At 36.9% G+C, this 12947-nt stretch overlaps 1 long non-coding RNA gene across 1 annotated transcript; it reads left to right on the top strand.

Moving 5' to 3' along the window:
* Nucleotides 1–6970: 6970 nt before the first annotated feature.
* Nucleotides 6971–8647, top strand: LOC110699544. The gene is made up of 2 exons (XR_002506928.1): nt 6971–7404; nt 7722–8647. It is a non-coding gene; the product is annotated as an uncharacterized LOC110699544 (long non-coding RNA).
* Nucleotides 8648–12947: the final 4300 nt, after the last annotated feature.

Genomic DNA, 12947 nt, shown 5'->3' with positions numbered 1-12947 from the left:
TGATGATATTGACAATAATATCTATCTCTCATTTTTAATGATTCAAATGGTCTCAGTTGGAGAGGTTTGATCTCGCCACTCTCAGAGAGCATTTTGGACATTTGTGAGTATGGGATCCCAATTGGACTGTAGAGTCTATTATTCTTCTTGGGTTTTTTAGTGACTGGTAAAGGAAAACGTTTCGCCTTATAAGTCGTTCCCATGGGTGTGAACTCTCTTTTATTTTTCGAGAGTGGAACCTCGTCATATTTCTTCTGAAGTTCTTTTACAACCTTGAGGGCTTCACGTAGCAAGTGTGATCCTTCCATCATAGTTAGTGTAAGCAATTGTAAGTCCTCTTTACTTGCTAATTCTGGAAAGTTGTCCATGGCGTCGAAAAAAATCTCTTCCTCTTCTTCGATAGCATGGATTTCTTTGACGGGTTTGATGAAAGATGAGGGATCGACCTCGTTTTCCTCATCAAAGATAGCCAAGGAGTGAGCGAGAGGCGTATTATCAATACTTTGCTTTTTACTTACAGGGCGCAATGGTAGCTTGTTGTTGCCGATTAAGTCTTGGATAGTTTCTTTAAGCTTCCAACAGTTCTCGGTAAGATGGCCCCTACCTTGGTGATACTTACAATGTGCATTGAGGTTCTAGTTAGCCGTCCTCTTTTCGACTGGTGGGTCCCCAAATGGTCCAATAAGAGTTATAAGACCTTTTGCATTTAATCGGTCAAATGCGGTGTCATAACTCATGCTAATAGGAGTAAAGTTCCTCCTAAATGGTTTCTTTTGTCCTTGATTATTCATAGCAAGGACTTCATTTAGGTTAAAAGTGCTAACATTGTTTGAGTGGGTGGTTTTGGAAGAAGAAGGATTGTCGTTCTTCTTGCCTTTCCAGCCACTGTTGGAGTTTATTGTTGGCAGCTTTCAACTTAGCCAGGTTGTCTTCAATATTAATTCCAATGTCGTAGACGGCCTTGAAGGTATAGAGATTATTCTGATATTTGAGATGCTTGGAGTATTTTTCTTGAAGGTTTTTTATGAATAACCTTACGGACTCTTTTTCACTAGGCACCTCAATCATCTTAGCTGAGGTTTCTCTCCATTTGTTAAAGAAAGAGGTGAAGCCTTCATTATCCTTTTACTTGAGGATATCAAGTTCCCTATGGTCAGTCTCAACTTAAATGTTGCATTTGTATCTATCAACGAAAGAGTTTTCTATGGACTCCCAGGTGGAGGTTTTTTCTTTCTCGAGAGAAAAGAACCATTGTTGGCAAACGGTTTCGAGAGATAGTGAGTACAGAGAGGGGAACACCTTCTTGTCAATACCCTTAATACTCATTATTGTTTCGAAGGCTCTTAAATGAAAATAAGGGTTATCAGTTGCTTTGAATTTCGGGATGTCGTTGGCATTGAACTTCTGCGGAAGAAGTTCCTTGTCCACCGAGACCCCTTGTGAGCTAATCCCTTGAAACTTGTAGTCGCTTGATAGCTAGCTCAGACTCTCTTGCATGAGGTCCATGTGTTGTTGTTTCATGGGATCATCGATCTTGAGGGTTAGAGTCTTTAGTGCTTCAGTCACGGTAACCAGTTGGTTCCTGTGCTCATTGACTTCTTCTTGTGTTGCCATTGCTGTCCTAGCTTTCCTCTTACGAGCGATGGGTTTGTCGAAAAGTTGGACTTGTACAAAAAGATTGTCTTTGATTAAACGCCCTTCCTTTTCTTGACCACGCGCAGTAATTTAAACTGTTTTAATTATTTGACTCAAATCGACCTTAACTTTACGGTTTTAAAGAAGAAAAAAAAATAGGTGCATATTTTTGGCAAAAATAAGGTATATATTTTTAGGAATCAAGTATGGTATTGGAGGATTAATATCCGACTTACCCCCCTAAAAAAATGACGGAAAAAAAAAACGCGCATACAAGACTTTCTTAGACATGGTCAAAAGTGTGTATTGGTGTGTGCGTTATGTGGTATGTGTAAGTGACATGCTTGGACTTTTGTGTAAGACTACGAGACGTAGTGCCTACGCTCAATTAATGACTCAACAAGGTATTATTAACAGTAAAATTTAACCGAATTAATTAGAAAACTGTTTAATTAGACACAAAGTGATGACTCGTGCAATAAACCGAACTGTCGTCAAAACGACAGGACTGGCGCCTCTCTATGCAGTGTAGGGCCAGACGACAGAACTGTCGCCAGGCGCCACACTCCATAGAGTGGCGCTACAGTTCAAAATTCGACGCCATTGCTGCAGCGTCGATCTTAAACTATTTTCGGTATTATTGATCAACAGGGGTATGCCTAAAGTCGTACTAAGTCAACTCTAGTTAAAATATTAGACTTTATTTACTCAAATTAATTAATTAATTAATTAGGCAAAGTTCTTTTAGTCATTAATTTATTTAATCTTAGCACAAGTCAAACAAACGGTTAGGAAAAACACATAGAGTATGCACAACAAATAATGCACAATTAGTCAAGTAGGCACGATATGATGCAATGAGTTTGCAACCTAACCATGGCTCTAGTTCTCTTAAGTTCGGGATATGGGTTAGTCAAAAAGGGTCCATGATTAATTGTTCGAATGCACAGTGCGGAAGCCTAACCGTGAAGGGTTGGCGCGAGTGGATAGGACACCGCGAGTTTAAAAAAACTCGCTTCCATGGTTTGGTGAATTCAACATTCTCGGATGTACCCTTTGTTGCTCAGAGCGTTCAATTAGGTAGATGGAGCATGAATTCCCAAAGGGTTATGTCCATATGTAGAACACATATGGGTTTCAAAAAAGTAAGAAAAACTCAATCAGGAAGTAGGATCGAGCGAACAACGCTAAAAACTGGTTGAAATTAGAACACATATTTCTGGCTCGGTATTGGAAGAACTTGGCGCCAGCAAACAGAGGCTGGTGCAAGCTTTTGGCTTTAGCTCCTGGCGACAGAGGCTGTCGTCTGGCACTAAGGTCCAAATACTGGCGCTAATCTTTATTCGCTGACGCTAGTTCCTACATGCCTCAGCAGCTTTCTGTGTTCGATAAAATTTTCCAGTTTCGCGCATTGTTATTTCGATTCTAGTTGTGAAAGATATTCCTCAAATTCCCTATGTGTAAAATTAATATGTTTTAACTCATTACGGATGGTCTTTCCAATGAGATCGTTTTTATGCATATGACAATAATGTTAATCAAAATTACGCACATGAAATACTTAGAACTTTTCGAGTCTCATCCACTCATTCTAAATCATTGCCGAAATAATTTTCAGGAATTAAAATAGAAATCCCCCCAGTGGAATCGCCAAAAACTGTAGGGAATATTTCAAGAATTATCCCTAGCTTGAACCCCACTGTGATCATACACTAAAGTATTGTGGCGTCCAAAGGGAAAGAAGATAGAGCAAAAGAGTCTCCAACAAGTTTTAGGAACTTGTAAACCATTCACGAGGTCAAGGTTACACCCCTTAACGATCTAGGAGATTGTCAACTCCAATAGGTCTTGAACCATGACTGGTAGTTCGGGGATGAAGGTACAAATCCAACCTAAAAGAGATTGAACCTGCCCTAATAATAGGCCTCTACTTTATTCTGATCGTATTCATGTGCACTTTTTGACTAACATGCAATCAATAGGATTAACCTAAACCTGTTTAATCTATGTTGGTTGAATATTAATGCACAAATAAAACTATTATTGTAGATCACTTGAATTATAATCAAATTAACCCTAAACAAGATTATTAATTATCTTATTAAGCGTGATTACAAGTACCAATTCCCTTTAAACATGCATAAAAGGTGTGATCAAGCAATAACAATAAATATCATCAAGCAACATAATAATAATCATCATAAAAATAATAATCATGAATCATAAAAATAATCATCATTATAAAATTATAATCATAATTAAAATAATCATGTTAAAGCATAAGAATAGCAAGATCCTAGGCATGATACTAACAAGATTAATAACAAACCCTAGCATGTCACTAAACATATAAAAATCATATATTTACCCTTAACATGATACTAACAATCATAAATATTAGGAAGAATATAAAAGGCATCATACTTTTACTCATACTTGATATTAAAGTTACCCTAGACATGATAGTAGGAAGATCAAAACACCCTAACATAATATTAGGAAGCATAATAACAATCTACACATGATTTCTATATCATAACAACAATAAAAACCATTAAAGTACTTACTTGTATGCCTCGTACCTCTTTCTAATAACAAAATACACACGTTAGTAACTTCAAGGAAAATATAAACAAAACAATTAAATTAAATAATTGAAAGAGAGATTTGGGACCAAACCCTGAGAAATTAAAACCTTTCACGTCTAGGGCGAAGGCAACTTCAAATTATGCTAGGTGTATCTAGGTCTTGCGAGTGCGGAATTTTGTATTTTGAGAAAAGGCTAGTTTAGAAAAGAGAGAGAAAAAGTAAATTTAAGGAGATTCTTGATGAGAGTTGGTGAAAAGAGAGAATTGGTGAATGAAAACGGAGTTTTTAGAAGTATATTTATAGACAAAATCAGCCAAAAAGATAAAAAATCGAAACAGAGTTATGACGCGCAAAAACGAGGTTAGCGCCAGACGCTGATAATAGCGCTAGGCGCTAACGCTAGCGCCAGGCGCCAAGCTTAGCGTCAGGCGCTAATGCTGGCATTTGGCGCTGACTAAATTATTGACGCGTTTTCTAAAATCAGATAGTAATTGACCGTACATGAGGATAAAATCGTATTTTCCTCAAAAACATTCTTTTATTCTGATTAAAACTCTAAAAAGTCAACAAAGTCAATTTATCAATGCTAATTGAATTAGGAATGAAAAAGAACCTTCTAGAAGAAGCTAGAAGACTAAAACCATTTCTAATTGCATTAGGAATGATAAATCCATATTAGGCCGTCCCCTAGATCATTGGGCCGCATATAAGGCTCAAACCAGGCTCAGTTTAGTAATTTGGCCATAACTTCCTCAATATTCATCGGAATTGGGCTTATAATATATCGTGGGAAAGGTCTTTTCAAGCCCCATCCAACTACACAATTATTGGACCCATATCATGGACCAACCAAACAGGATTGGCTGTTTTCTTAAAATAGGTTTTAAAAAACAGAGAGAGGAGAAAAGAAATTTAAACTATCCGCAACACTAGACTTTCCATACTTTCACTTCATTCGATTATGATTCGACGTGAAAGGTACTCATCACCGGGTTTGGTTTTGGGGAGACACAAATGGGTGTCTACACCATATTGCATGTTTAGACGGAATATGTAATTGAAAATCACGCCTAATGAGATTATTTGGACAATCGGTTTAGTTTTGTTTTTAATCTTGTTGTTAATTGAAGTGATTAAAATATTTTAGAATTATATATTGCATAAATATTAAACCAATTTAGCCTAATAATAGTTTGGAGCAAATGGAATCTTTGTTTGTATGCCTTTCAGATCGCAGGAATCACTTTTCATTATAAGAATCGAGTAGAGGCTAATACGGGCGAATGTGACTCCATGACTCACTTCGTACCATCATCCCCGATCCTCCTTTCGTGATTCTGAACCATATTGGGTTAGTAATCTCATGTATTATGAATGGGGTGTAACCTTCACGGAAAAATTGTTGTTGCCTTCATTGTCCCTTAATCGTGGTTGCCTTAAATGATCCGTGAACGGTTTACAAGCTCCTTAAAAACTTGTTGGCGGCTCCCTACTTTCCTTGTCCCTAATCGTATTATGTTAATTCCCACTTCCTAAAAGTTCCAAGCATGTTCACACATGCTTTAACGTAGGCGCATTTCGAACCACGCCTATAACGGGTTACTTCCCGAGAAAGGCTTGCTTAAGGTCCAAGCTTGACCGCTTTAGAAAATAATAATTTAACGCACGCAAGAGATTGTCAAATGCACTACTACACATTTCATAAGATAAACGGTAGGAAAATGACGGGATAAGAACGTGCAACAAGATTTTTGCACGCATGTGAGAAGGGAGATGCCAAAAGAAAGAAGAAGAGGGATCAAAAGGATAAAGAAGAAAATAAGAAGAAGTGGGGGTAATAAAAGATTGGAAAGAAAAAGAAAAAGGCAAATCCTCCTCACTAAAATATTTTTGGGTGGCAACATCACCCTTTTCCTCAATAGGGGATGAATGAGGGGCATTAAGATCATCATAGACAAGGGGGTCCCCAATAGGCTCATCAACAAAGGAAGGGAGGGATATAGGAGTGTAGGGGATGTGGTTAACATTGCTTGAAAAAGGGACACCAGAGGAGGGAATAGGGGCTATGATCTCACAAATGAACTCTTCCTCACCACCATGCCTCAAATCACCAATAAGAGCATGAAAATCAATCATAGAATCCTCAAAAGAAGAACACTCATGATCATCATCTCTCTCAAATATCCAACTTCCAAGATGAACTACATAATCCCCTTCACTACAATCATGAACAACAACTCCCTCGACTTCCTTAAATCCTAAAGTCTCAAAGCCATGCATGAATGGATGCAAATTCATTTCAAACTCATCTCTCTCCCATGAAGCATATTCTATGAACTCACTCAAAAGGATGTGGGTTTTCATTTGACACTCAATAAACACATTAGATGTAACCTCAAATGAATCCAAATACTCATGGATAAAAGGATCATAATCATGCATTTGAGACTCACCAAGATGGGAAAGAGGGTTAGTATTTTCAAAATCACACTACACCAAAAACTAGATTAGAGATCGCAAAATATAGAACGGTTACCAAAGGTAGGCGTTTTCCCGAAGAATATAGAACGTATTTATATTAGAGGCGTTCTGTATGTTAATACATATGGAACGGTTAGCATAATTAACCGTTCTCTATTTCTAAAAAGGAAAAAATATGGATTTTTAATTTAGAACGCTCCTGACGCAACCGTTCTATTTTACTCCATATTTATACCATTATCCGTATTAAAAAAAGTATAAGTGTAAACCCTAACAACACTCCTCTTTTCTGAGATTTTCTAACTCAGTCGTTACCCATGTTTTCTCTCTTATCCTCTTGCTTAAAAATTTCCTCTCTCTCTCTGCCTTTCACAGATCTAATTATAGTTGGCTCTAAGTTCTTCCCGCAGACCAAATTCTCTAATCAAATTCAATTAAAATAAACATCCAATATTTTCAGAGTTAATTTTAGATTCAAAGATGGAGAAGTTGATGAACACTCACCAATAAGAAACCCCAACGTAACTGCGCATAAGGGTGCAAATCTTTCATAATAGCAGCGACAATAAATATGGTTCGAGTTTACCACCATCTCACGGAGGACCAATTCGTCACCATTCAAGCATGTATTGAAGCATGAATCAGAAAATGATAAATTGAAACAAAAGTCCAATGAAGCAATTCATGTAATCGAAACAGGTAGTGATAATAATCCATTGTTGAGATAATATACACATATGAGCAATAATAAAATTTTAATTAAATTTTAGATCTGAAATTTAAGTATTGTTTCTATTCACATAAATTCTACCTAATCGTAGTTTGAATATTTGAAGATTAAAGTCTCTTGTTAGTTCATTTTAGAATGGGATTTATTTCTGGAAGTACTGGCTAATTATTGTATGTAGATGAAGACAAAGTTTATAAGGTTAAACCTTTTATATTGCATCATCTAGATTATTGGATTTATTTTTATAGTTGAATTTTTATATCTAATTATACTATTATTGGTGCAGGAACACTTAATTTATAAGGATTTGAAGTTGAGTTGGTATCATTTTGGAGCTATGGACAATGGAATAATGGACTGGGAATGAATAAATCTATTAATTTATACTACTACTTGAATTAGTTTTTGTATGTTGATTTTTTGGTTTATGATATTCAAATCTGTGAATTGTATTATACTTTGTGTGAGTATATGATGATTGATTTGGTTTTAAGTCATCAATTTGGGAGTGGATTTGCTACCTTGCTAAATTATATAAAGACAAGGCTTGGTGGGACATCTTTTGGAGCTTGCTATGGGGCGTATGGCTGAAGAGAAATGCTGCCACTTTCGAACATCGCAAAATTTTGATTGAAGATGTGATTATCAGAGTTGATGGGATCGCTAGTGAGTATGAGAAAGAAAATGAGGTCCTCCCTTATGAGATTATACGGAATCAGGAAATCAATCATGTGTGGTCTCCTCCTACGGTGGGAACTTAACTACGACGCTGCCTGCTTTAAAGATAGTTCAATCGACATTGGGGGTGTCAAGAGGGACCATATTGGTGATGTAATGGCTGCTACATGCTGCAATATGCTGGGAAGTTTCAGATCGATGTCGCAGAGGCTTTGGCTGTCAGGCACACTCTCCTTATTGCGTTATAGGCTGGGCTCAACAATGTGGTCTTGGAGGTGGACAATATCAAACTGTTCAACTACTTATCAAAAGGCACCAGTGACTTTTCTAGATTTGGTTTGATTATAAAAGACATTTTTATCTTGCTTCTCTTTGTATGTCAATGGGGTGGCCCATGTTTTGGCCAAGTGCAGTAGGAACTATGTTGAAATGATGGTATGGATTAAGGAAACTCCTCCATGCGCCATTGCTGCTGTAACCCATGATTTATCTTTCCTTAATTAATTTAAGTTCTTGCTTCCCGTAAAAAAAAAATTAAATTTCTCAATTAGAATGTTTTTATTAATTCCATACGTATTACAAATACGGTGTATAACGGTATAATGTTTGTATAGAAAATACCACAGAAATACAGGGAGAAAATGACGGATATTTTTTTTTATTTAGAAAATACACATTAGAGAACGGTTATCTAACATGACCGTTCTCTTTTGCATTGAAATATAGTACGGTTAACCAGCCTACCCGTTTTGTTTTCCTTTATTATTTTTCAAATTTAAGAAGGGGAAAGAGAACGGTTGTGACTATGAACCGTTCTCTATCTTACATTATATAAAACGCCTATTTGAACTGTTCTATATACTTTACACATCGCTTAGCAGAAGAACGGATCTAAGGCGTTCCTACAAGGCCTATTTTAACTGTTCTATAAGCCCTTTTTTGTAGTAGTGTCAACAATCTCTTCATTACCAACTCCTTCACCATCACTCAAATGCTCACCAATAAGATCCTCACACTCTTTTGGTTGCTCAAAATCATTATCATCATCCTCAACACATTCATTAAATTGTAATTTTTCACATACAAGCATCAAGGGTGACAATTGGCTTTCTAACTCTTCTTTTCTTCTCCTTTCCTCCTCAAGACGCTCCTCATTCTTTTTCATTATCTCTAATTGACCTCTCATAGATTGAATAATCATCTCTTTACTAGGCCCAGGGTTGTTATCAAGCTCAATGCACCTAATTTGAGACTCAAATATATCAACAAGAGGTTCAAAAGATGTAGAAGGTTGAGGCTCAACAAGAGAAGAAGAAGTATAACCAAGATTAAAAGAATCAACATTAAGATCATGAGCATATACATCACATTGGGGAGTGGGGGCACAATCAAACACATGAGATTCATCATTAAGGGAACGAAGCACATCACAAGAAGGCATAGTAAATAATAAAGAATATTAAAACACACCATTAGCATCAACTTGAGCATGCACTTCATCATCATGAACAAAATGGGAAAAAGAGTTGAAATCATGTGTTCTAGGTTCACTTAAGGGATCATGTGACAAATCATGGGAATTCATGCTTATGTTAGAACAATCAAGACATTGCGCATTAATATTAGAATTATGATTACCCCTATTACAAACATCCCTAGCAAACCAAACATAAAAATCCCAAGCATCATCAATTGACAATGCTCTAAATTCACCATTATGTATACATTCAACTTCATCCCTAGTTTGCTCATTCAAACCAAACTAACATATCTCCAAGCCTCCCAAAGACTACAACAATTATAATCCAAATATTCCTCAATTCTATTGAAATATTCACAAAAAGGCTCATTGTCACATTGAGGAAACGAGAGATATGCCATTTTTTTCACAAAACAAACAAAAATCAAATAAAGGAAAACTATATACAAAGACCTTAACTCAATAAAAAACATTCAAACATAGACACCTTTCCCCGAAAACAGCGCCATTTTGACGAGTGGAAACCTAGGTCGTTATCTAATATTCCCTCTGTCAAACTAAATTTATAAACACTTAACAAATCTAAAAACGAGTATAGAGGCAAGTCAAGGGTCGAACCAAAAGGAACGGTAATGTTTAAGCACTTTAAATTATGAGCCTAAGCTAGGTCGAAATCGAAGGTAAGATGTAACACTAACAACTAACAAAACAAGCAACCAAACGAATAAAACACTGGGAACAGGGATCAACAAGTAATCATGTCAATTGCAACAACTTGAGAAGAGTGTGCTAATCAAAGGTTGTAAAGACTAATGATAAGAGTAATCAATTGGAATCAAAGAGTTATCTCCTAATTGTTAAGCTATGGTTCACTATGAATAAAAAAACTAAGAGAATCACAATCAAAACCAATCGATAATTGCAATTCCTAAATCAATTGTTCGTGTCATCGGCAATTACAATGCAATCTAGCATAATTCTCAAGGCCTAATCAAATTACACACATGCAAACCTTCATTAATCACTTTAATCTGAACAATCAGTTAACACAATTCCCAAATTAATCACCATTAATCAATCATACAAATTTCACCCTCTTCCTAGCCAACAACTACTCAAATATCATCATATATCAACAATCAACTACAGAAATCAAGAATCAACAATATATCAAGAACAATTACACTATCAAGAATCAAATATCAAAATTAAACCAAACAAACATGAAATTAAACAAAGTAATAAGGTGAGATAGAGTTAAGAATGCTCATTGATAATAGAGAAGGTATTCAACACAATTGTCACCCTTGTATCTTCAATCTCTCAATCACAATTGAAATCCCTCACTTTTTCTCTCTAAAACTACTCCTAATCTAGAGAGAGAGACTCCTAAACTAACCTAATCCTCCTTAGAGGAGAGAGAAACTATTCTAAAACTAAAGAATTTCATGTATGTAGACTAAATAAAGTTGTACAATATATATACAAACGGATAAAAGAAGTTAAATCGCGAATAAACCTAGAATGTCGCGCCCGCAGAGAAATCGGTCGCGCTCGCAGAGGAGAACAGAGTACGAGGGAAGTCGCTCCCACTGCAAAAACCCGCGCTCGCAGGGTGGCCACGGCCAGGCCGCGGTGAGTTCCTACTCGAATTTGCTGCTTTTGAGGTGCAGCCACCCGCGCCCGCACTGGCAGACCCTGTGCCCACGGCAATAGGACCCGCGCCCGCGGCTTATGGGTGTGCGGCTACGCTGCTGGGCTATGTGGCTTGCTCGAGTGTGCTGCACGCAAGACTGCTCTGGCTACTGCGTTGCGTAGTTACACGAGGTTGTTGCTTTGTTGCTCGGGGTCGCGGAGCTTGCTTGGTTGCTTGACATGCATGCTTGGTGACAGGCTAAAGTCGTAATCACCCAATCAAAAATAATTCTGAAATCCTCTAGCTAATGCAGATAGGGAAGTAGGCTCGAATCCACAGGGAAACTGGTCTTTCGATTCCTAATTAATTAAAGCAATCTAAATTATCAAGTAATAATTTAATAATATGGATATAAAACTAAACTACGGAGATTAAGAGTAAAGAGAAAACAATGAATAAAGGCCTAGGGCACAGGTTCACTAATAAATAACATTCCAGGGTTAAACATAATAATCAATCATCAATGCATAAATTAATCAGATCATAAAGGGTTTTCGCTATGTACTACAATCAAATAATTAATCTACCGGTATTAAATCTCATCTCTCGAATCTCGACTTAACCATTTATAAATTAACTTGCCTACTGAAACTAGACCTAAACAACAATTATCATCTCTCGAATCTCGAATCAATATTGTCAAACTCATGTGTAAAAGATCAGGCCTAATCTAGTCACAGAGCATTAAATCAATCAATAGGAAATTAAGCTAGCATTGATAATCAACAACAATAAATTACCCCTTCATATTATTTATGGATCCCCACAAACCCTAGAAATAAAACTACTCACACATAATTAAATATAAACTAATCAAAACAATAAAACAAGACATGATCAAATGAATAAATAAATAACTAAGATATTTTTTTTTTGAAGACAATAAATAACTAAGATTAAGAGAAAAGAAATCGTTACCAAAGTAATCTGGAATTAAGAGTAGAGTTAAGAACAAAGTATTAGAGAGAAAACTAATCTAAAAACTAAGTAGAGAGAGAAAATCTAAGAGAATAATTAAGAAAGAGTAAAAGAAGATACTAAACTCGCTTAACGAAAAAGTATTTATATTAAGCAAGAATCCTCAACTAAAACAAACTTAAACGACGATTAAAGCATCCTAATAATGACACGCGCCCGATCGGGCGAGGCACCGTCCAATCGGGCGCGCCTTTTTACTCATCATGTGTGTCTCTCGCGCCCGGGCGGGCGCGGGTTCGGGCGCCTACGTTGCTTCCCCCGCTCGGTCGGGCGCACCTTCGGGCGGGAGCTCTTTTGGCCGGGCGGCACTCTTGGGCCACTCTTTGGATTTTGATTGGGCTCCAATTCTTCAAGCCAATCTGGATTTCCTCTTCGGGTCTTGAATACTCGGTCCAAATGCCCCGCTATCACATACACAGAGCCCTTAATCACCGGTTCGATGGCTCTAACCGGCCCTCGGCTATGAAGGATGGTCGTGCATCTCCAATGCTCGTAGAAACTCCATAATATCTCGGGAAAATGCTCCAAAAGTGCAAATCCCTACAAAAGTCAACAAAATCTACGAAAACACTAGAAAACACCAATTAGTAACAAAAGTGGCTCTAAAGAGCCAAAAACACTACTAATTATGACCAAGGGACGGAGGTAAAATACTGTATAAAATGAACATATCAATTGGC

Source organism: Chenopodium quinoa, unplaced genomic scaffold (assembly GCF_001683475.1).
Source record: "Chenopodium quinoa cultivar QQ74 unplaced genomic scaffold, ASM168347v1, whole genome shotgun sequence".
Lineage (NCBI taxonomy): Eukaryota > Viridiplantae > Streptophyta > Magnoliopsida > Caryophyllales > Amaranthaceae > Chenopodium > Chenopodium quinoa.
This window is presented reverse-complemented; position numbering and strand designations above follow the sequence as displayed.